A 25011-nucleotide genomic window follows, 5' to 3' on the forward strand; every position below is an offset into this window, starting at 1 on the left:
AAACATAACATTTGATATGATCTTATATAGAGGAAGTCCTAAAGATGTCACCGAAAAACTGTTAAAATGGGTAAACATATTGAATAAAGTTCCAGGTTACAAAATCAACACACAAAAATCAGTAGTGCTATTTACACTAACAACAAATTATCTGGAAAAATTAAGATGTCAATACCATTCACATTAGCATCAAAAATAAATAAAATACTTAGGAGAAAATTTGACCAGGGAGGTGAAAATTCTGTTTACAGAAAATTATAAACATTGATGAAAGTCACTGTAGATGACAAAGATAAATTGAAAGGTATCCCATGTTCATTAATTGGAATAATCAATATTGTTAAAATATCTATTATACGAAAAACAATCTACAGATTCAATGTAAACCCTCTCAAAATTTCAATGTCATTTTTTCACAGAAATAAAAAAAATTCTGAGAATTTGCATGAAACCACAAAAGACCTCAAATAGCCAAAACAATCTTCAGTATAAAGAATAGAACAAAGCTAAAAGTATCATATTATCTTACTTCAAAATCTATTACAAAGGTATCAGAGTACCAAAACAGGATGCTACTTGCATAAAAATAAAAGCATTAACCAAAGACATAGGACAGAGAGCTAGGCCATATATAAACCCACAAACTTATTAAGGTCAATTGATTTTCAACAATTGTAATAAGAACACACAGTAGAAAAAGGACTGTTTTTATAATGTTGGAAAAACTGAATATCCACAAGCAGAAGAGGTAAATTAAACGCTCCTCTAATACTATAAGAAAAAAAACCTCATTGTGGTTTTGATTTGCATTTCTCTGATGGCCAGTGATGATGAGCATTTTTTCATTTGTCTGTTGGCTGTATGAATGTCTTCTTTTGAGAAATGTCTGTTCATATCCTTTGCCCACTTTTTGATGGGGTTGTTTGTTTTTTTCTTGTAAATTTGTTTGAGTTCTTTGTAGGTTCTGGATATTACCCCTTTGTCAGATGAGTAGATTGCAAAAATTTTCTCCCATTCTGTAGGTTGCCTGTTCACTCTGATGGTAGTTTCTTTTGCTGTGCAGAAGCTCTTTAGTTTAATGAGATCCCATTTGTCAATTTTGGCTTTTGCTGCCGTTGCTTTTGGTGTTTTAGACATGAGGTCTTTGCCCATGCCTATGTCCTGAATGGTACTACCTAGGTTTTCCTCTAGGATTTTTATGGTATTAGGTCTAACATTTAAGTCTCTAATCCATCTTGAATTAATTTTCGTATAAACCACAATGAGATACCATCTCACACCAGTTAGAATGGCGATCATTAAAAAGTCAGGAAACAACAGGTGCTGGAGAGGATGTGGAGAAATAGGAACACTTTTACACTGTTGGTGGGATTGTAAACTAGTTCAACCATTATGGAAAACAGTATGGCGATTCCTCAAGGATCTAGAACTAGATGTACCATACGACCCAGCCATCCCATTACTGGGTATATACCCAAAGGATTATAAATTATGCTGCTATAAAGACACATGCACACGTATGTTTATTGCGGCACTATTCACAGTAGCAAAGACTTGGAATCAACCCAAATGTCCATCAGTGACAGATTGGATTAAGAAAATGTGGCACATATACACCATGGAATACTATGCAGCCATCAAAAAGGATGAGTTTGTGTCCTTTGTAGGGACATGGATGCAGCTGGAAACCATCATTCTTAGCAAACTATCACAAGAACAGAAAACCAAACACCGCATGTTCTCACTCATAGGTGGGAACTGAACAATGAGATCACTCGGACTCAGGAAGGGGAACATCACACACAGGGGCCTATCATGGGGAGGGGGGAGGGGGGAGGGATTGCATTGGGAGTTATACCTGATGTAAATGACGAGTTGATGGGTGCAGCACACCAACATGGCACAAGTATACATATGTAACAAACCTGCACGTTATGCACATGTACCCTACAACTTAAAGTATAATAATAATAAATAAATTAAAAAAAAAAAGAAAAAAAACCCACTCAAAATAGATTAAAGATTTAAATGTTAAGACCTGAAACTAAAATTTCTAGCAGAAAATGTAAGGAAAATGTCCCACGACATTGGTCTTGGCAAAAATTTCTTGGATATGACTCCAAAAGTACATGAAACAAAAGCAAAAACAGATAAATGAGATTCCATCATACTAAAAAGCTTCAGCACATTGTACGGAGTGGAGGAAAATATTTGTAAATTGTACATCTAATAAGAGGCTAATATCCAAGATATATAAAGAACATGAGCAACTAATAGCAAGAGAACAAATAGCACAATCAAAAATGGGCAAGGACACTACTATGCATCCACAACAATACAAAATAAATAAATAATTTTAAAAATATCAATTTAAATTCATAACCAAAAATGAGCAAAGGATCAAAATAGACTTTTTTTAAAAAAAAATAATACATACAAATGGCTAACAGATATATTTACGAAAATGCTCAACGTCACAAATTATCAGGGAAATGCAAATTAAAACCACAGTAAAATATAACCTGACACATGTTACAATGGCTATTATCAAAAAGGCAAAAAGATAAGAGTTTGAGAGCGTATGGAGGAAAGAGAACCCTAGTACACTATTGATGGGAATGTAAATTAATGCAGCCATTATGGAAAATAATGGAAAATAATGTGAAGGTTACCAGAAAACTAAAAATGGAATAACTACATGATCCAGTAATCCCACTTCTGGCTATATATCCAAAGTAACTGAAATCAGTATACCAAAGAAATATCTGCATTCCCATATTCATTGCGACATTATTGACAACCACTAAGATATGAAAGCAACCTAGATGTTCATCATCGGAAGAATGGTTTAATAACAAATGTGATATATATCCACAATAGAATACATTTTAACCTTACAAAAGGATGATATACTGTCTTTTGTGACAATGTGAAAAAACGTGGAAGACTCCTAAGCATTATGCCAAGTGAAATAAACCAGGCACAGAAAGAGAAATACTTCTGGTCTCACTTATAAGTGGAATCTAAAAAAGTTGAACCCATAGAAGAGAATAGAATGATGATTACCAGAGGGTAGGTGAGGGGGGTGGATGAAGAAAGAGGAGATGTTGATCAAACGGTAAGAGGTTTAAGGTAGACAGGAGGAATAAGCTTTAGTAATCTACTGAATAGAATGGTGACTATAATAATTATAATTCCAAAATTGCTAAAAGAATATACTTTAAATGTTTTCAACACAAAAAAACAAGTATGTGAGGTGATAGATTTGGTAAATAACCTGATTTAATCATTCCACATTGTGAACACAGATCATCACATTATACCCTATAATTATATAAAATTATTGTCAATCAAAAATAAATTTTAAACATGTTTAAATAAAAAATATTAATTTTATCTGGCTTTGAACTTCATATAAGTGGAATCACACAATATAAACTATTTTATGTTTGCATATTTTTAAAAATTTGACAAAAATCATACATATATATCATATACACATGCTATTTTGAAATATGTATACATTGTGGAATTGCTAACTCAAGCTAATTAAATATTAATTATTTCATTTACTTATTTTGTATAGTGAAAACACTTAAAATCTAGTGATTTTCTAGAATATAACGCATTGTTATTAATGGTGTTAATTACATTGTAGAATAAGTCAATTTAGCTTATTCTTTCTATCTAATTGAAATGTTATATCTTTTAAAAAACATCTCCTCAATCCCCCAACACCCACAGCCCTCACCCAGCAAGCCCCTAGTAACCACCATTCTTCTCTCTGCTTCTGTGAGTTCAACTATTTTAGGTTCCACTTATAGGTGAGATCATGTGGTATTTGTCTTTTTGTGCTTGGTTTATTTGCCTTATTATAATGTCCTCCAGGTTCATCCTTGTTGTTTGTTTTAAATAACAGCATTTCCTTAAAAAAAAAAGAAACATATTGTGTTGTGTATATATACAACATGAGATATATATACATATATATATATATAACATGATATATATACCATGTTTTTGTATCTTATGTTTGCATCTTTTGCAAACATGGTGTTTTTGAGATTCATTAGTGTTATTTCCTAATAGCTACAGTATACTTATTCCATGAATATATCACAATTTATTTTACAATTGATGAAAATGCAGATAGATTCCAATGTGCAGCTATTACAAATAAAGCTGCCACAAACATTCTTATATATGTGTTACGTGATATGTGCATACACTTTTGTAGCTATATATATTTAGGGATGAAATGTTTTAGTACTAAGATATTCATAGTTTTAGCAAATACAAATTTCCAAACAGGTAGAATCAAGTTTACAGCATTGCAACTTGGTAGGATTTTGCTCATTTATAGTATTACCACTAGCATATGAGATTTCCCATTGCTTCACATTTTGTTAATATTCACCATTCCCTGTTTTAATTTTTAATATATTTATTCATTATGTCCAGGTTTTTGCCATTCAGTTGTGTGTGTAATGATGTTTCATTGTGGCATTTTCATGATGACTAAGGAGGTTGAATATATCTTCATGTATTTATTAACTATTAATATCTAATATTCATAAAGTATCTTTTGAATTCTTTTGCTCACTTCTATTGGATTATTTGTTTTTACTTTGATTTACATCTTTGTGTATTCTAAGACCTTTGCTGGTTATGTACCTTGGAAATATATTATCTGTTACATGGTTTATAAAGAATGGTATTTAATGTAAAAAGGGGAAAATCCTGCCATTTGTGAAATGAGTGAAGCTTGAGGACATTATGCTAAGAGATATAAGTCAGACAGAAAAAAAAACCAAATACAGTATGATCTCACTTACACGTGGAATCAAAAAGGGTCAAACTCAAAAGCACAGTAGAAGGGCAGTTTCCAGAGATTGGAGAGTGAGACAAGTGGGGAGATACTAGTCAAAGAGTATAAACTTTCAGTTACAAGATAATAGGTTCTTGAAATGAAATATACACATGGTGACCATAGTTAATAACACTGTATTGTCCAACTACTCGGGAGGCTGAGGCAGGAGAATGACGTGAACCCGGGAGGCGGAGCTCGCAATGAGCCGAGATCTTGCCACGGCACTCCAGCCTGGGTGGCAGAACGAGACTCTTTCTTCATCATCATCATCATCATCATCATCATCATCATCATACTGTATTGTACAATTGAACCTTATTAAAATATTGATTTGGTATTCTCATAAAAAAATGTAAAATACATTTAAACAATATGTATGTATATCGGAAATCATATACACCTTAAATATAATTTTGTCAATTAAACTCAATAAAGTTGGAAAAAATTTAAACTGAAAATAAAATTTTATATATTAAAAAGAATATTTTCTTATTCAATGTTTATGAAAACATTCTCCCATAAGCTATATGCTTTTAGGCAAATCATTAAAAATGGCCAACGTTGAATACTATTCGGAATTGTTTTTTTCTTTCTTCCTTTGTGTGTTTTTCACTATGATTTTCAAAGCTATCATCTTTCCCATTATTTTATGTCTATAAACTTTCACATAGAAACTGATTGTATAGGAAATATTTTTATTGAATTTCGTTATTTTTTTCTCAAGCTATCAGTAGAAAATAAAATTTTATTACTTTGCTTTTAAATGAATTGTAATGGCTCTATGTGAATTTCTAAAATCTGAATTTTTAAACATAGCTTAAATAATACAAGTATTCTAATTTTTAAATTTGATAACGCAATTATTAGAAATTACTTGCCTTTTTCAGGATGTTATTTTGTGATATAATTGCTTAATTTTCATTATGACATTGTCATTCAGTCTTTTAAAATTAGAATTATTGCCATTATAAGTGATACGTAGGCATTACCATTTAAAAAAATTCTAGTTGGTAATAATATGGCAAAATAAACTTATGATTGAAATTGAATATAGTTGAAATGAACTGTAACCACACATATATAATTTATTTTTTAAACATCCAAGTCATGATATAAATTACTAGCTAATGTTGATCACTGTGACAGAACTAAAACTGAAAAGTGGTGAAATAAATATTAGGAATGTGAGTGGCAGACAAAATTTTTATAAACAGTTACTAAGTCCAAATGTTTTCTTAATTCACCATGTTAACCATGCATTGACTCTCAGAACTCAGAGTACATAAGAAGCCCTGGGGAGCTGATTAAAAATGCAGATTCCCAAGTTCTCACTTAATGATTCTAGTTCCAGAGACCTCGTGCTGGATCTAGAAATCTGAATATTACCTGGGGCCTCAAAGGATAATACTGATACAGACAGTATAAAAGCCACTCAGGGTCAAGCTTGCCTTGGGTAAATCTGTAAAATAAAAGAATTCTATCACCAACATCCTTGTGGATCCCATATCTCTCTTGCTCACCATTTCTAATACTTATTTGTAGCACTTGCAGACTAACCAGCTCCAGGCTGAGCAAGCTGTTGCTGCCAGGGGATCTCTCCCAGTCAAGAATGACCATCAGAATGTATCGCTAATGAAACAACCTGCACAAATGTCTCCAAAATTCTATTATTAATTGAAAGTTTTGATAAAAATACATTACACTAAACTGTTAATAACTGATACATTTATTGGTGTTTTCTATCTTCCCAAAACTATTTCTATGATTACAAAAATGAATAATAACTATTACTTAATAATTTAGTAATGCAATCTCAGACTTTCTGGCAACCTGTCAGAGAGAACTGTGGTTAGAAGAAGAAATGGTAAATGATAAGACTATCATATTTTCTTGGTGGAGTGTATGCACGTTTGTGTGTCTGTATGTGTTTTTACCTGAATGTGTCCTATAGTAGTAGAAAGTTCGGCTCTGTACAATACTGGGCCTGGTCTCCGTAATGGTGACTGGCTTAGGGTTGGTGTCTAATAAATATCCTTGAAGTAACTAAGAGGAAAACCAGGTTTAAAAGTATGAGTTTATAGGTTATATAAGAGGAGCAAGTGAAGGCAATTTTTTGAGGATATCAAAAATAAGGAACAAAGAATAGATTGAAGTCCCCGAGAGAATAGAAACTCTAAAGGCAATAGATAAAATTGCAAGCTGGAGAGGGCAACTTCAAGTTCATGGAAAACTTTTTATGCCTATGAAATCAAAAGCGGTTATCTGCTAAAATTGAACAAGTATAGGTATAGTCTTAGAATTGAGGCACCTGGTCAAATAGACCACATTCAACTACATGCTCCATGGATGGAGAAGTCCCCCTTTCTTTTTTATTATTTCTTTGATTGATTGTGTTTTGTTTATTTGTGGTTTCTTTCTGTATTTATACCCAAGACAATTTGAATTTCCTGGTGATTTTATTCTAGTTTTATGATAAATATGTAGTGGTGTCCATCTGTGAGTCTATAATTGTGTATAGTTGTGTTCTGCAACCTAAAATATGAATAGATGTTGTGGATTTTAGTACTGCTTTCTAATGGCAGATTTAGTGATGAAATGAAATGAAAAGACAACAAAAGAAATAAATTTATGATGTCTGTGTGAATAAAGCTTGAAGAGAAAGAAGTAAAAATGGGGGTAGTTTGATGAGAGAGAATTGGTAAGAATTAGGTAATTTAAAATCTTGATTAAGTCAACTTGAAGTTGAAGTAAGAGTAAAAAAAATGATGGAGGTTGTAGGTGAAAATGTGGCATTTGTCATAGTTTCCCAGTAGAGTTATTCTGGTTATTTCCATGGAGATAGGGAGCTCAAGTCAAGTGTATTGTGAGGAAGTGAGTTAGAGGTCAGGGTTATCCTACTGACTAGGAGAAGGAAAGAAAACTATAGCAGAACACTTGAGTCTAAATGGGAGTATGGATCTAATGACAATGGAAGAATGATGAAAGAGACGTGGCAGTGGAGAAGAAAGATAATACTAACTTCTAACTCTTTTATTCACAATGAGGTTCCCATTCAAGTTTCAGGAAGAATTATATCCTTAAAGAAAATATAAGTTTTAATTGAGAACAGAGATTAAGAAGACATTTTGTTCTTGTGATAGTTTGCTAAGAATGATGGTTTCCAGCTGCATCCATGTCCCTACAAAGGACACAAACTCATCCTTTTTTATGCATGTTCTCACTCATAGGTGGGAACTGAACAATGAGATCACTTGGACTCGGGAAGGGGAACATCACACACCAGGGCCCATCATGGGGAGGGGGGAGGGGGGAGGGGGAGGGATTGCATTGGGAGTTATATCAGATGTAAATGACGAGTTGATGGGTGCTGACGAGTTGATGGGTGCAGCACAGCAACATGGCACAAGTATACATATGTAACAAACCTGCACGTTATGCACATGTACCCTAGAACTTAAAGTATAATAATAATTAAAAAAAAAGAAAAAAAAAGAAAAAAAAAAAGAATATAGTATATATACATATAACATTAAAAAAAAAGAAGACATTTTATGAAAAAAATTTTGGGTCACAATGAAGTAACAATCCAGTGCTCTGTCTCATATCCTTGCTACCAACATACAGAAATGCTGGTTTACATATTCAAAAACATCATGGGTACCCGGGCTTCAGAATGAAAGACTTTCCAAAACCTAAACAAAAAGGTAACACAAAACCAAGATAGGCAAACTGACTCTGTCTGGTCTATTTCCACTTGCCTGGTAACAAAAATTCTAGTATCTTGAGAATGCAGGAAATGGAGGAACAGGTTAGTCAGCACCATGAGAAAATGCTCATATAAGGTATTTTATAAGGACATTGGCCTGGTGTTTCCAAAAATATCAATGACATAAAAAGAGCATTAAGACTCTTTTAGATTAAGAGAGAGAGAGAGAGAGAGAGAAATAATAATCAAATGCAATGATCTCGTAAGAAAAACAAAACAAAATCTCCAAAACAATATTTATGGACAATCATAGAAATTTCAATATAGGCAAGATAGTAATCTGTAAATTATTTTTTAAAAATCACAAAATATGGCAATTGTTGAACATAGATAGTGCATGTAAGACTTCATCATACTATTCTTTCCATTTTCCTGTTTAATAACTTTCAAAATAAAAATTGTTGACACAAGCAAAAAATGGTATAAATAACTGTATTAACAATTAACTATTATTAGATAATTTTTATTTATAAATGATTAGCTAGAAAAAATTTTCTTAAGCTTCTCTCACGGGAGACTAATTCTGGCATACATCATCATTTTATTAACAAGGTAACTGCCTTTTGGTTGTTATAATAATTGTTAATATTTTACATATGGAAAATAGAAAGTACTGGAAGAATATGAAAATTATGGGACTTGTTTTTTACAACTATGTGTTTATACCAAGCAATATTTTTGTTTGATTTCAAAGCACACCTTAAACCTTTCCACTTTTCTACTTGAATCTAGTTCCTGATACAACCACTCTGCTTTAATTGAAATCATCAATGGTCATTTCCTTCACAAAGTTCTAACTCTCCCAAATGTTTTGATTCTTCACTCAAATTATTAAAACGAGTCTTTTGTTTTGGGATTATTAAATTATTCAAATTCCATATTCAAAGTCTATTATTTTAACCAGAGTGTAGCCTATACAATCCATACTGTATGATTTCAGGTAATAATTCTTTTCAAAGTATCTACTAAGAATTTCTATATCCAGTATTCATTCAATAAATTATTTTCCTTCATAAACGTTTTATTTTATAACAATAGATAATTTCTCCTTTACTTATTAAATTATTATTGTGATATTAATTTTATAACATTTTTAAGTAACAGTTCTAACTAAATTTCTACTGTCTTTATAATCATGTGGCTTATTTGGAAAGGAAATGACAACTAATTCTTGCTGACAATCATAGTTTAAATTAAACTAATGAGCAGAGAACATATATTTATGCCTAGATAATACTAAGTATATGCAACTTTAGTTTTAGGCTATGTTATGATGTGATGACAAATATTTTAAAAGATAAAAATTATATTCAGTTTGTACTTGTTCCCATACACTAATATATTTATTTGACTAGATCAGTGAAGATTGTAGACCAGTGCTATGCAGTAGAACTTTCTGAAATGTTGGAAATGTTCTATAGCTCTGCTTTTTCATTTAGTGTGGCTATAGATTGCTTGAAATATGGCTAGACTGACTGAAAGCTGAGCTTTCCATTTTAATTCATTAAATCATAAATTTAAGTAGGCATATGTGGCTATTGGCTGCCACATTATACAGTGCAGCATAGACAGTAAAGGCTACGAACATAAGAAATGGTCTCTATTTATTGACACAATCATCTCTTTCTTTCTTGATAAAATTACATATTTATGATACTATAAAATGTATAACTTATAAGAATGACATATGTCTTAGATTTTTTTTTTTTTTTTTTTTTTTTGAGACGGAGTCTCGCTCTGTCGCCCAGGCTGGAGTGCAGTGGCGCGATCTCGGCTCACTGCAAGCTCCGCCTCCCGGGTTCACGCCATTCTCCTGCCTCAGCCTCCCGAGTAGCTGGGACTACAGGCGCCCACAACCGCGCCCGGCTAATTTTTTGTATTTTTAGTAGAGACGGGGTTTCACCGTGGTCTCGATCTCCTGACCTTGTGATCCGCCCGCCTCGGCCTCCCAAAGTGCTGGGATTACAGGCGTGAGCCACCGCGCCCGGCCAATGTCTTAGATTAATAATAACACTAGTAACAACAATAGCAAACCCTTTTATTCACTTCCTTCATATTATGCACTAGTATACTAACTCCTTTAACCCTCACAGCAACTCTTTAAGACTGGCACTAGAATTATCCTTATTTTAAAGGTATATTGAGACTCTTTGCACCTAGGTTTTGTCACACAGCTAGTGAATAGTAGAAACATGATTTGAACTAAGACAACACAGCTCCAGAATTTTTAAGTTGTCTTGAGATAGAAATATTTCTTCTTGATCTGGCTATGTTCACTTATAAAATACAGAGAAAGATGTACAATTATTTGATGTATCTTGTGCCTGGTTCTTTGAGATTAATTTAAATCAATTTGAGAAGCTTTATTTTTAAAATTGCAAACAAGAGTATTCTATATCTCCTTTTTCCTGAGGTTTCATGGGAATGGCAGAAATAGATATGCACACATACACATACACATCCATACACATAAGTGTATGTATGCTTTACTACATATATAACAAAACCATAATAGTTTTGAAAAAAGGGAAGCCTGATAGTAGCAAATCCAATACTTAAATAAAGATTTGGATTAGTGTAGTATAATAACAGAAGCAACCACAGTCTGACATAAGTTCTTTTCAGTAAGCCCTAGAAGATGTTTCAAGGTCATAGTCAACATCTTCAAGAGAAATTGCATATCACTGAACAAATAGGAAGATAAATAATTGAAGAACTGAGTATAGAAAAATTGAGTCTATCAGGCCATTTCCTCTTTCAACTCCCCACTCCAGGATACAGAGAATTGCTTTCTTGGGAGTAAGAAATCTGACTTTTGAGAGTTCCTATTTGGGCAAAAGGCAGAAATGAATAGAAAGAAAGAATAAAAGAAAAGAGAGTTCTACCCAAGGGTGGAAGATTAAATATCTCTGCTGCTAAAGTAAAGACTGCTTTGGTCACACAGCTAGTGAATAGTAGAAACATGATTTGAACTAAGACATCATGTAAAAGTAAAAGCAAAGTAAAGAATGTGTTTACTTTGGCAGCAGTGTATGTGTGTGTTTGCCAGAGTTTGTAGAAGAGAGATCTACCTATAGCCATCCTATTCAAATACCTGAAAGGGAATCCAACCAGTTAACATTCTCCGTTCTCTTATGCAAATCTGAAGTAGGCCATTTAAGGATCAGATCTAACTCAAGAGAAATCAATCCTAATCTTTTATAGATGTAACAGTACCAGCTACCTCAATTAATCAATATAGTTACTTGATTTTTTAAAAAAGAAAGAAAAACTGGAAAGCACTAATATAAACAACCAGAACTCCCAGAGATAAGAAAGATAAATGAACTTTAATTCATTCAACACTCATGTCAGAGATATTTAAGCAGATAATGCATCCACAAAATCAGCACAGATTACTAAAAAAAATAGCAATCAGAAAAAACAATGTAAGAAATTAATATAATTACTGAAATAAAATAATTAAATGGTTACACATAAGAAACAAGTTGGCAATACAAGACTTAATATCAAAGATTTCTAACAGAACACAGAGCATAAATATAAAAATAGAAAATATAAGAGAAAAGCTAATATTTATGAAGTTCAACACTGAGTCATAAAGTCCAACATGGATTCACTGAGTCCAACATCTGCCTAAGGGTAGTTCCAGCAAACTGAGGGAGGATTTAAGAGAAGTTCTCAAAGCTGGAAAAAAGATTGAATTGAAAGAGCACATATAGACCAAGCAGTATAAATGACCAGAGAGCCACTCTCAAATTAAACATTATAAAATTTCAATTCCAATCATTAAGAGAAAACTGAACATTTTTAAGGAGAAAAACAAAATTTCCTACAAGAGAATAAAATTCAGGTTAACACTGGACTTCTATTTGGCAGAAGTGAATGCAAGTTCTGAAAGAAAATTATACTAAAATAAGATTTTTTATTTTGCCTGAGCAATCTTTCTATAATGTTTGAAAGCAAAATAAAAGTTAAAATACATTTGGATTTGTTTAACATCTAAATTACTCAGAAGACTTTTTTTCATGGAAAAGGAGCCCAAGAATATTAAGAACCTAGAATCAAAACAATTAAGTATAAATTTGAGTTGGTATTGACAGCTAAATCCTGATGCTGGAAAGATCCTTCTTAACTAAAAATATGTACATACTTGTAATATTTCATTCTATTTACTCATTCTCAATTTTATCATTAACTGCTGTAGTTTGAATGTATGTGTCCCTCCCAAATTCATATGCAGGAACTTAAAGCCGAATGTAATAGCATTAAGAGATGGGGCCTTTAGGACATGATTAAGTCATGAGAGCAGTGTCTTCATAAATAGGATTAGTGCCCTAAAAAAGGGGGCTTGAGAGAACTAGCGAGGCCTGTTTCCTTTCCATCTCTTTCACTATGTGAGGACACAGCAAGTCACTACCTTAGAAGCAAGGACCAGGCCCCAACAGACATCAAACCTGCTAGGGCTTTGCTCTTGTACTTCCCAACCTCTAGAACTGTGAGACATTTCTGCTGTTTATAAGTAATCCAGTCTAAAATATCTTGTTACAGCAGCACAAATGGGCTACAACACCAACTAAACACAAAATACAGGCTAAATAATGTTTGCTAGAAAATACCAAAATACTACATTGAATCATGACCTAAAATCTGTTTTAAAATATTATAGATAACTAGAATATGTAAAAGTGATACAACTAAAATACTGTCAAAGAGACAGTGGGAAGGATATGAAAGAAAGAGTAAGACAATCAAAGAACCCTTTAAGGGAAAAAAAGAAACTACTTACATTAACAGTAAAGAAATGTAGAAATAAGTATATTTAGTATTATAATAATGTCTAGCAACATAAATACAAACAGAAATTATCAAGAGTTATTTTAGAGAGTGGACTTCAGTATAAAGAGGGCAAAGAGTTTATTTTTAATTTTGTTACTTTCTTTGTTGTCTGAATATTTTAATATGTTCATATGTCACTTTTATAATATAAATTATTGACTTGTTCTAAATAATATCATACAGTTTCCATTTTTAAATGGCTTTAGCATGCTGTATTTTCCTATCCACATAATTAAATTTTAGAATAATTTAGTATCAAATCAGTACATGTGTTTAGTACTTATGAAAGTTTTGTTCATTGCTCAAGATATTCTCAATATGTGGGCATGAATATTTAATTAAGCTAACATTCATTTAAAAATTAGGTATTATTTATTTTTTGATCTAGATGTATTAAAATATCCTCTACAGCAGAAGTTGTCAAACTTTTTTTTATTAAAGGTCAGCTGGTAAGTATTTCAGTCTTTGTGGGTCCCAAGTAAGATCTTTGCTGCAAGTATTCAAGTCTGCTGTTGTAGCATGAACATAGCCATGTACAACATGTAAAAAATGATGGTAAGTTCCAATAAACTTTTATTCACAAAAACAAATAATAATAGAGATTTGGCACACAGGTCTTATTTCGCCAACACCTGTTCATGTCTACTTTTCTTGGTGTCTACTTCCTTGTTACTCACTTGCACAATTTTGCCCCATTATAATATATATCACTGTTAAATTCCTAAGTATGTTTTAACAAAATTGTATCATAGGTCTAAATCATTTACAGATGTTTCTGCTGTTTGCAGAACATTTAACTGCTTTCCTAGTTTCTCTCTCTCTCTCTCTCTCTCTCATCAGTTAATTTAATAGATTTATAGCTGGTTTAATAATCTAGACTATTTACACTGAATAAAAACAGGAAGGTTTCTCACATTGAACCCTGAGAAATAGCAATCCACACTTTCATTTTCTCTGTCTGAAAAATATACTTATGTTCAATTCTAATTTCCTGCTGCTTGTAAGTAAAGGGTGAAGCTAAACACGTTGTGAAGTACTAGGGGGAAAAAGCTTATTATACTAAGATAAAAATGATGTGCATTGCAATTCAAATGGTTCAGACAGAATGACCTTAATTTCTATTCAGAATGCTGTGGTACACTTTCAGATGTAGATGAGATATAATGGGCCTACAGTGAATATTGCCTGTCAGCCTGATAAAACTGACAAGATGAAGAGATAAGGAAGTTCCACATCCACTTATTTTCATGTTTGGCCCTTAGAGTTTTTTGGTATTAGATCATTGCTGCAGTTTATTCTCATAAAGCCAGGTTAAGATATTTATGGAAAGGCTGGGATATGCTCAGAAGGAGACAGCTGACAACAATGTGAGATACACGCAATGGAGCTGGAATTCTCTAAACAGTAATTTATGCTGATGCCAGAATTTTTTTTAAAACACAAGCCATTTGAAATCCATTTATGTTACTTGCTCAGCTTTGAAGAAACCATTACTGAAAAGTATGGTATATAGGAGGCTCTTTCTCTAGTTCTTAGAACTTATAAGGTTGTGTACTGTTGGGGCTCAGAAATTGATACCCCCATAGTGAAGGCCTCAGAAGCAGCCTCCTAACAATATTTCTCTCTGCCTTTTCCTGCCATCCTGTTTCTCACCCCTCATCCTCCCCCAAAGCAAGTCAAAGGAGCTAGAATCCATCTTCGCCACAGTGGGTCATAGAAACCAGGGCCCCTTTTCCCAGCATCCAGCTATAAAACCTAAAAATTGTATTCTAATTTTTTCCCACCTTTCTGTGCAAGAGGGGTCTATAAAGAAATTCTCTCTGACCTACCTTGTTTGATTGTAAGTCATCATAAGTCATAAGACGCATTTCAGAAGGGGTCTTGCCCCACACCCAGGAGGAGGGAATGCTACACACACAAACTAAGAAAAATCTGAACAGGTCTTGCTGAGTTTCTCCACTGTCTATTAGCATTAGACCGTACCCTTTTTGTCCTACCACAGTTCCACACGCTTATCCATTCTTCATCGAACCTAAGCATAAAAATGGACAGCTTTCCCTGTATGTTTGGGTCTTGGTCTGAAGGTTCCTGTGTCCAGTAAAACTAGAAAAAAAATACATTTGTTAGGTTGTTCTCTTGTTAACCTGTCTTTTGTTATAGGGGTGTCCGCCATGACCCTTATGATGAGTAAAAAATGGATCAATTCCTTACTCTCCCTACAATACATAGAATTTTATGCTGTAATTTTGTGTAGCCTTGCCTATTAAAGCTTAGAAAAAGGATTTGTCTTCAGGTGCTAGAACTTTCAGCCTTCACAGAAAATAAGCTGAGATCACTGTAAGAAGAATAAGAGTGGGAATGACTGCAGGTCTTATTTCACATTATGCTTATCCCCGTATTCCCACCTAAGCCTGGGCTCCAGACTGGAATGTCACTCTTCTACCAAATCCTAAAATGCTTTTTTCTTCCTTAATTGCATGCTTTTCTCCCAGTTCTGAAAGCTCCCTAACTTGCATATACTACTATCAGGTAAAACATGGTTTTCTCTCTTGTAGCTGTTCAAGACTTACCTCTCTCACTTTTGACTAAGTATAGATAAAGGCTGGCGGATCCTAAAATTATATTCAGTATTTGTGTGTGTGTACTTTCTACCAAGTATTTCTTCCATTTTCAGCACAACAGCTCTTGTCTTCTCTTCTTTTACTAGGAGGGTTAAAATTTTTTTAGAAATTTTTTTGGTACAACAACTCAGAGTTTGGCTGACTTCAAAACAATCTTTTAAACTGGGGAATAAATGACTTCTCAGGAAGCAATCACGGACTGTTATTGTTTAATCTTCTCGAATACAAAAACATATATCTTAAATTGGAGAAGAAAACAGCTGCTTATAGCCAACAGTCACAGGCAAGCTCACTTTGCCACCTCTGAAGCGAGCACCACACTATCTCCTACCCCCCAAATCATTACTTTCTATACACATTGTGGCCACACATCATGGTCAAATGGCCAAATAACTCCACCAATCCTTGGTCACTCTGAAAGAAAATCAGGTATTATTGCCCATTTTTCAGATACTAGGCTAACTCTTGAGGAGCATGATTGGAATTTGTTGACCTGCCATTTACTGTCTGCTACGGACTGATTGGGAAATGTTGGTGAAATCTAGTTTGATAGTTTAATACAAAATCTCCTGTGAACCCAGAAAACCTCTTCATAATGGAAGAGAAAGAAAACAGTTTTATTACTGAATAAACATTAAGTCAGAATGTGATGCATACATTGACCTAAAAGGAAGAAGCTGAGGCAAAATTAATGTACATGGAGAGTTTATCTGGAACATTCTTGAGGACTGCAACCCAGGAGCATAGACTAAATCAAGTTGCCCTAAACATACACTCCAATTACTAGTGGTTAAAAGTGGATTTATAAAGGAAAAGAGAAGGCAGTTTCTGAGTTATTTATCAAGAATTTGTATTAAAATAACAGAAGTTTTTGATTGGCTTACATTGTTATTTGTATGACAAATTCCAGAAACATGAAGATAATGGGTGAGGCAGCTAGTCAGAAATAAAATGACTTGAAACAATTGCCTCCAAGCACAGGTGTTGGGGGCATGACTGATGTCCTATGCTCATGTCTCTCTGGGCCTGCATACCTCACATAGCTCAGACTGCTCTGAAGTATTTTTCTTTTCTTACACATGCTAGGCAACTTACTGCCTGCCACTAAAGAAAGAAATCTCACCCTTTTAAGCAAGCAGATAAAAAGCATTGCTTACATGTTCTCAAGATAAACAATAATTGGGCCTCAAGTAAGGGGTCTTGACAGCACCATTTGTTACACATAGTTCATCTTATACTCACCTACAATTGGTGTGGCCACTTGTCTTTGCAAATTTCCTTTATCCAAAAGACCCACACAACTTCTGAGATTTCTATGAAGGTAGGTATTGTTGGCTCTTGAATAATGCAGAGGTTTTGGGGCACTGAACCCCTACACAGTCAAATATCTGTATATAACTTTTGATTCCCCCATAACTTAACTACTAATAGCTTATTATTAACCAGAAGCCTTACTGATAATGTACACAGTCAATTAACACCTATTTTGCATGCTATACGTATATATACCATAGTCTCATAGTAAAATAACCTAGAGACAAGAAAATGTTAGGAAAATCACAAGGAAGAGCAAATATATTTACTATGCATAAAATAGAAGTAGTTTATTATAAAGGTCTTCATCTCGTCAATTTCAGGCTGAGTACACTGAGGAAGAGAAGGAAGAGGAGGGGTTGGTCTTGTTATCTCAGAGGTGGCAGAAGCAGAAGAAAATCCCCATATCAGTAGACCCATACTGGAACTTTGTTGTTCAAGAGTCAACTTTAGTTACAGTTTGGAGCAGATGCCTAAGTTAAACTCCCACGAGAATGGAGAGTGAATGATACTATCTTCCTTGATGTTTATATTTCAAGTAAATGGTTCCCAGCGCCTTGAAAACATAAATTCTTGGATTGTAAGACTTCAGCTTTTTTAAAGATTCATATACATCTCAAAGGGATAGAGGAAGAATTCACAATTACTGTACAAGTTTTCTCAAGTAAATGCTATAAGAAAAGGGAGGTCCTGATGTCTCTTTCCCTTTCTGCACTAGGAAAAATCCCATTCTGTTTTGGTTTTCCTTTCCTTTTTTCAGATTTCTATTAACACTTACGGAGTCTTATCTTGAGAAGACGATGTAGCACCATGAATGTCTAGCCTCGTATATCTCCCCTAGGCCCTGTTCCCTAGAGTTTCTGATTTGGGATTATTTTCTTCAAATTTTCTAATAAATTAATATACATTGAGAATTCATGCAGGACCTCAAAATGGAAATTATGCTCAACATTATTTATTACTAACTATATATGTGTTCTTCTTAAATTTTCCTAAAATCTTGAAAATTTAGTATGAGCATTTGATCTCTGAACCTTTTCCTTCTATAATTTCCTAGTAAATAAAATTTCAACAAGCCACTAATGTGCCATTTTGAATATTTATATAAATCTCAGTTAACCACTAGTTTAAGGACCCTAGTAGTGTGCCTACATAGAAATGACATTTTTGTGTTATTCATTTATATTTAACCCTTTTAGTTGAACTTTATAAATGTTCACAGCATCTGCTCTAAAAAGTAAGCTCTGTGAAGAGCTGACTACAGTCTTTGCCTTTGACCACGATTGGATGAATAAATAAATACATGGATGAATTAATGACCCTTTTTTACTTCAAGTCTATTTATCCTTACAGCATTTTTTCTGTGTCATTTTACCATAACTCAAAGTGCTTTCTTCTCGCATTTAGTAAAAACCTCTAACTTTCTCAAGCACCTAGTAATAAGCAGGCTCCACTAGTGATTCTTGTTAGAAATACAATAAAAGCCTAATGATATGGTTCTGAAAAATAAGTGTACAAGGCTGATATTAATCTTTAAAAAAGAATTCCCAGATGCAGTAATAAAAGTGACCTCTACATGTTTTCTTAAAAATACACACACATATGCTATATGATTTCTAAAATCACATGATAACCTGCAAATACATGTGTGCACATGAAAATACAAAGTTTTAAAACAAATAAATGTTGTCTGTAAGGTTAAAAGTTAAGAGACCAACTAACAAATTCCATGAGACATTAAACAACAGAAAAACAAGAATTGCAATGTGAATACCTGAATTCAATTGAAAAATTCTATGAAGCAATTAGTTTATAGTAAAGTTATAACTCCTGGAAACCACTGGGCTTTCAAAATAATGACTCAATTAATCTATCAATCCATCAATGCATATGTACTCTCCTATAGTCATATATAAATAGCAAACAAAAAAAAAAGTATAGTTGTATAGTCATATTGATGATAATAACATACATTTTTAGTACTTAATAGATGTATTTGTCTGTTTTCACACTGCTGGTAAACACATACCAGAGACTGGGTAATTTATAAATAAAAATAGGCTTAATGGACTCACAGTTCCATGTAACTGGGGAGACCTCACAATCATGGTAGAAGGCAAAAAGGAGCAAGTCACATTCTACATGGTAGCAGGGAAGAGAGAACTTATACAGAGGAACTCCCCTTTATAAAACCATCAGATCTCATGAGACTCATTCACTATCACAAGAACACCACGGGAAAGATCGGTCCCTGTAATTCAACCAACTCCCACCAGGTCCCTCCGACAGCACGTGGAAATTGTGGGAGCTATAATTCAAGATGAGATTTGGGTGGAGACACAGTCAAACCATATAATTCTGCCCAGCCCCTCCAAAATCTCATGTCCTCACATTTCAAAGTCAATCATGCCTTCCCAACAGTCCCCAAAAGTCTTAATGCATTTCAGCATTAACTCAAAAGTCCAAGTCCAAAGTCTCATCTGAGACAAGGCAAGTCCCTTCTGCCACTGAGTCTGTAAAATCAAAAGCAAGTTAGCTACTTCCTAGACACAATGGGGGTACAGGCATTGGGTGAATACAACCATTCCAAATGGGAGAAATTGGCCAAAATGAAGAGACTACCGGCCCCAAGCAAGTTTGAAATCCAGCAGAGCAGTCAAATCTTAAAGCTCCAAAATGATCTCCTTTGACTCCATGTCTCATATCCAGGTCATGCTGATACAAGAGGTGGGTTCCCATGGTCTTGGACAGCTCCACCTATGTGGCTTTGAAGGATTAAAGTCTCCCTCCTGGCTGCTTTCACAGGCTGGCATTGAGTGTCTGCAGTTTTCTAGGCACATGGTTCAAGCTGCCAGTGGATCTACCATTTTGAGGTCTGAAGGACAGTAGCCTTCTTCTCACAGCTCCACTAGGCAATGCCCCAGTGTGGACTCTGTGTGGAGGCTTCAAACTCACATTTACCTTCTGTACTGCCATAGCAGGAGTTCTCCATGAGGACCCCACCCCTGCAACAAACTTCTACTTGGACATCCAGGAATTTCCGTACATCCTGTGAAATCTAAGTGGAGGTTCCCAAACCTTAACTCATGACTTCTGTTCACCTGCAGGCTCAACACTATATGGAAGCTGCCAAGGTTTGGGACTTGCACCCTCTGAAGCCATGGCCTGACCTATACCTTGGCCTATTTTAGCAATGACTAGAGCTGCCAGGCTGGGATGCAGGGCATCAAGTCCCTAGGCTGCACACAGCAGGGGGGACCTGGGCCTGGCTCATGAAACCACTTTTTCCTTCTAGGCCTCCAGGCCTGTGATGGGAGGGGCTGCCACAAAGATCTGAGATATGCCCTGAAGTCATTTTCCCCATTGTCTTGGTGATTAACATTTGGCTCCTTGTTACTTATGCAAATTTCTGCAGCCAGCTTGAATTTCTCCTCAGAAAATGGGTTTTTATTTTTAATTGCATGGTCAGGTTACATATTTTCGGAACTTTCATGTTCTGTTTCCCTTTTAAAATTAAATATTTTTAACAGCACACAAGTCATCTTTTGAATGCTTTTCTGCTTAGAAATTTATTCCACCAAATACCCTAAATCATGCCCTTTGAGTTCAAAGTTCCACAAATCTCTAGGGCAGGTGCAAAATGCTGCCAGTCTCTTTGGTAAAACACAGCAAAAATCACCTTTACTCCAGTTCCCAACAAGTTCCTCATTTCCATCTGAGACCCCCTCAGTCTGGATTTCATTGTCCATATCATTATCAGCATTTTGGTCAAAACCATTCAACAAGTCTCCAGGAAGTTCCAACCTTTCCCACATTTTCCTGTCTCCTGAGTCCTCCAAACTGTTCCAACCTCTGCCTGTTACCCAGTTCCAAAGTTGCTTCCACATTTTCAGGTATCTTTACAGTATTACTCCACTCTACCAGTACCAATTTACTGTATTAGTCTATTTTCACACCGCTGATAAAGACATATCCAAGACTGGGTAGTTTATAAAGAAAAAGAGGTTTAATGGACTCACAGTTCCACATGGCTGCGGTGGCCTCACAATCATGGCAGAAGGCAAGGAGGAGCAAGTCACATACTACATGGCAGCAGGGAAGAGAGTTTGTGTAGGGGAACTCTTCTTTATAAAACCATCAGATCACGTGAGACCCGTTCACTATCATAGGAACAGCATGAGCAAGATTTGCCCTCATCATTCAACTACCTGCCACAGAGTCCCTCCTACTACATGTGGGAATTGTGGGAGATACAATTCAAGATGAAAATTAGGTGGGAACACAGCCAAACCATATCAGTAGACTAAGTGTAAAAAATACTAAGAATTTATGTCACATGAGCAAAAAAATTTATTTTGTATTAAGTAAAAATATATCAAACTCTGTCTCCAAGAAACAGAGTTAGCTTTCCTGTGTAGGTGGAATACTTACATAAAATTGACTAACTTAAAAAATCTAAAGTAATGCAAGCAACAAAATTAATCACAAAATTATAAACAAATAAAAAAAGATTGTTTAAGGAAAAATAATCCATTTAATGAGATCAATGAGTAAATCTAAACTTTACAGAATTTTAAAAAATAAAAAATAATGACAATAAACCATCAAGTTTCATAGAATTTTACCAACATAACATTCTCAAAGAAAAATATAATATTTAATTTTTTATTAAATAAAAAACTATGACAATACATTAACTAAGTTTCAAATTAAAAGTATAAATCCAGTTGTAAATTGCAGGTTTCAGGGATATGATATGAAAAAAACCTGACAACGCTTACAGGATTTTCCCCAAAACCATGCTCAGAGAAAAATATGCTTCAATAGTGTTTATTAATAAACAATAATAATAACTAAAATTAATTTAGTTTTCAAACGTATAATTAAACAAATGTAATGAAAGTCAAATACAGCAATGTTAAATGATATAGATAGATATAGTTAGGGAGTAACTGTCACATTCATTAATCTTATCTCCATTGTGTCACTTATCTTTTTTTATTTTATTTATTATTATTCATATTATTTTTTACTATTTTAGAGAGAGAGGCTTGCTCTGTCACCCAAGCTATAGTGCAGTGACACTATCAGAGCTCACTGCAGCCTCTAGCTCCTGGCCTCAAGCAATCCTCCTATCTTGGCCTCCCAAAGCATTGGAATTACAAGCATGAGCCACTGTACTCAGCCACTGCCTGTCATTTTAAACACCTACATTCAAGTACCAATTTTGCACTTGACTCTTTGTTTTAAGAGTCCTGCAAAAGAAGTCCATTTCAAACTCCCATAAGCAAAATAAGAGAATGCATTGACTTATGCTATGACTTGAATGTATGTGTCCCTCCAAAATTCATATGTGAGAACTTAAACCCCAAGGTGATGGTATTAAGAGGTGGAGATATTGAGAGGTTATTAGAGGATGAGGGCTCTGCTTTTATGAATGGAATTAATGCTCTTTTAAAAGAGGCTTCAGAGAGCTTCCTGATTCTTTCATCTCTTCTGCCACGTGGGGATACAGCATTCCTCCCATTTGCCTTTCCATTATGTGCAGACACAGAAGGGAGGCACCATTTTGGAAGGAGAGAGCAGCCCTCGCTAAACACCAAATCTGTTGGTTCCTTAATCTTAAATTACCCAGCTTCTACTACTATGAGAAACACATTTTTACCGTTTATAACTTACCCAGTCTGTGATATTGTGTTACAGCATCCCTGCAAACCTAGACAGCTTATATAACCAAGAAGCCTTATCTAGATGCTCAGTAATTTGTTTATCTTGATTTTCTATCTTTATCTCTGTCTCCCTTTCTTCACCTTCCTCTTTCTTCCCTCCATTTCTTCCTCTATTCATTTTTATCTTTTTATACTTTATATCATCTTTTCCTACATTCCTGGAAAATGTCTGCAAGGTCTTAAATCTTTACTTAGGGATCCAGAGCCAGAAAAATGGTCACATATTCATGCTATATTAAGATGTGGACCACACATTTTGATAGTGTGATTTGTTGGCTTTTTTTTTTTTTTTTTTTTTTTGGCTTCTGGTGAGAAAGACATAATTTCAGTCCATGCTTACTCATTTGAAACCAGAATGATACATTTAAGTTTTTTAAATAGGTACTTTCTTTCCATGAATCCATGGACTGTTATCTAAAAACAGTTATTAAATTGCAAAATAAGACTAAGTGAGATGGTCCATGCTTGTAATCCCAGCACTTTGGACGACCAAGGCAGGAGGAGTGCTTGAATCTGGGAGTGTGAGAACAGCTTGGGGAGTACAGAAACACCTTGTCTAAAAAAAAACAAAAAAAAGAAAGAAAAAAAAAACATAAAACGATAAAAATTTCTACCATGTGCTAAAAATAAAGTTCAGTATCACAGTGAGAAATACAAACGGCAGAGATAAGTAGTAGATGTGTACTGTCTAACTTTTGCTACAATACAAATACACCTATGCAGAACTTTAATAGCTTAAAATCACAATAATTTGTCCCCTGGTACTGTATATTGGCAATGTAGGATGGGCATAGCTGGGGATTCTTCTGCTGGTCTCTGCTGGCTGGCTGACTGAGGATGATCAGTCTGGATGACTTCATTCACATGTATGATGTTTGGCTAGAGTGAAAGAGGCAAACAGGTCACATGTCCAGTACCTAACAAAGTCAGGCTTCTTCCCTTAGTGTCTGAGTTCTAAAAGTAGCAAGAGAAGCCAATGTCTAGTGCACTAGCACTTTTCAAGCCCCTTCTTATGTCATATTTGCTAAGGTCCAGTTAGTCAAAGCAAGTTACATGGTCAAAGTTTGATTTAAGGGATTGAGAAGTAAATCTCACCTTTTGATGTGATGACCAACAAAGTCATACTGCTAAGGGGTATTGGTGCAGAAATATCTTGACTTTTTTTGTATGGGGAGGTACTTTGTAATCTCAGAGAAGCTTGAACCTTATGGTAACACTGAAATACCTCCTGCTGTTCTCTCCATTCTCTTTCCACTAGATTGTAAATAAAAATTGCTGAGTGAAAATGCAAGTTGCAGTAGAATGTGCATATTAAATATGTATTGTACATATATATTTAAAAGCATATATAGTAACACAACATTAATGTTTACAGATATATATAGCTCTAAATAAAGGTAGAAATGAATGATGGGCAGATTAAGCAGTTAATTTGTATTAATGTGTATTTATGGTGAGAAGAAAAGATATTCAAATAGTAGACTAAAATATAGAAAAACAATGGGGTCTCAAGTAAGGAGGATGATGGTGTGAATCAATGTAAATCTGATGAGTACCATACATGAATTAAAAATTTGCAACACAGGCCAAGGAAATTTGTTTTCACCAAAAAATATATATACACCTGTCATGTAGTAAACATCCTGTTTTTTTGTGTGTGTCAGTCTATGAAGTGACTGTAAATATGACATTGACAAAAATGTGTAAGTTAGATAGATAGATAGATAGATAGATAGATAGTCACTTCTTCTCCTTTCCTGGCCTTAGATCTTATTTCTGTTGCTGCTTCACAAGGCAACTCTTCCAGTTATCCTTGATTTTGCATTTCTGCTCCATGGAGACATGAATATTTTTGTCAAGATCTTGACTTTT

Source organism: Macaca nemestrina, chromosome 7, assembly GCF_043159975.1.
Source record: "Macaca nemestrina isolate mMacNem1 chromosome 7, mMacNem.hap1, whole genome shotgun sequence".
NCBI classification, from domain to species: Eukaryota; Metazoa; Chordata; class Mammalia; order Primates; family Cercopithecidae; genus Macaca; species Macaca nemestrina.